Raw genomic sequence first — 2,040 nt, 5'->3', positions numbered from 1 at the left:
CGCGTCCGGAGCCTGTGCTCCGCAACGGGAGAGGCCACAACAGTGAGAGGCCCGCGTACCGCAAAAAAAAAAATAATAATAATAATACAATCTGTGTGTGTGTCCTTTCACACCTTTTTCCTATCTCTATAATCATATGTGTTTATATACGCACTGACAAAGTCTCTCCTTGACCAAACTTAACTTGGGTTCCTCTGAATCCTCTTCCCAACTGGGCCTTAACTTTTGGACTTCTGTGTCTTTCTTGGCATTGTCCAATTTTAGCTAGAATCCTGCTAACTTAGTTTATCCAGAATTGCCCACCCTTGCTATCTGAGCAAATTCCTCATCCGCCAGCATCCTCCAGGTGATATCTGATCACTCTGGCCTGCCATCAGCAACAGTCTGCAGCAAAGCATTACCCTACCCTGTAATTTTCCACCCACTGACAAACACACCACTGGCACCACTACCACCACCCCACGCCCCAGCCACCCCACTCTGCTCCTTGGCTATAAATGCCCAACTTTTCCTTGTATTCACAGTTGAGCCCAGTCTCTCTCCCTCCCTGCCAAACCCTATGGCAGCAGTTCCTATACCTATCACAACAGTCCTCAATAAAATCTGACTTACTATTTGAACAATTGTCATGAATAATCTTTTAAACAATACGTGCAAAAACACACACAAGGTTTATGACTGTCTTATAAAAAATAGGATCAAACATGTAAGATCTACCTCCCCCTCACCCCACCCCCCACCAAACTCCTCTCAATCTGCTCCTGCTGTTACCCGTTTGGCCAACAATCAGGTGTGCCATTATCCCAACCTGGAAGAGAGGGCCTGACCTTTACCTGGTTGTCTCCCCAACTTCCTTGGTTCTCAGAAGACATGTGCTTCCCTTCAGAATCTCAGATCATGGGCACTGGAAATAACACTAATCCTTTTGATTTGCAGGTAGGTCAGCAAAAGGTAATCTAGGCCCCAGTGATGAAGCTGGGACCCATTCCAAGAAGGCCTCTGTGAGCCAGGAAACCATCCACAGCTGAGCACAGGGCAGGTTCATTCACTCACACCAACATCCCCACTTATAAGGGGCCCATCCCTGTCTAGGGATCCCTCGGGCTGCATTTCATGTCTGCCATCAGCTCACCCTGGCCGGGCCTCTCTGAACCTCCTTCTGGATGGAGCGGTCACTGCGGATCAGGTAGAGGTGGAAGGTGGCTTCCTCAAGATGGAGGTGATGGTAGAGTTAACACGGAGGAGGTGATGGGAATGGATCATTCTCAACAGTAGTGGAAGATTGGGGGTCCTCCAGGATCATCGTGTTGAGATGAATCCACCCTAGATGAATTTTCTTTCTCTTTAAAGTGGGCTACTTAGAACAGCGAAATGTCCCATGACTCCCATCAAAGAATTTGTTCAAGGGTCATGGATTTAATGCTTCCTCTGGGTCAGGCCTTCGCTGGGGTGGTGGGAGCCCTAAGCTGATCTCAATGGCTCTAGTGAGAGAATCACTCCCGTGGGAAGAAGAGTTTGCTAGGGCTAGGGCCCCTTAGAGGCTGCTGGCAATACTTGTCTCAATGATGAGATAACTGCAGGCTTAAGCCTTAAGCCATGCACATACTCTGGTCCAGGCCCTAATCAGTCCTAAGGAAGCTGTGATCACCTGCGCTGTGGTGGGCTCTATGGCTGTGGGAGTGCTGCTGGCAAGTTAGCCTCAGGCAGATAGGGAACCTGGAGGGGGAAAGCAGGAGAGGAAGAGGAATGCCTAGATGGGAGCATGACACTAGGGACAGAACTTGGGAGTGAAACCAAGCGGGGCCCTGTGGGGCTCCCGGGGACAGAGGCCCTTTTGTCCCCTGTTTCTTGTAGGCAACACTCCAGCCTCCATGACCTTCCCTGAGTTCCAAAGGGCAGATTCAAACAGTTGCTAATCAAGGAAGAAGCAGCCAAGAAACCACTTGAGACAAGATTAAAAGGACCAGAGAAGCTCATCAAGATTAGGAGACCTGGGGCTTCCCTGGTGGCGCAGTGGTTGAGAGTCCGCCTGCCGATGCC

Source organism: Physeter macrocephalus, chromosome 14, assembly GCF_002837175.3.
Source record: "Physeter macrocephalus isolate SW-GA chromosome 14, ASM283717v5, whole genome shotgun sequence".
Classification (NCBI taxonomy): Eukaryota; Metazoa; Chordata; class Mammalia; order Artiodactyla; family Physeteridae; genus Physeter; species Physeter macrocephalus.
This window is presented reverse-complemented; position numbering follows the sequence as displayed.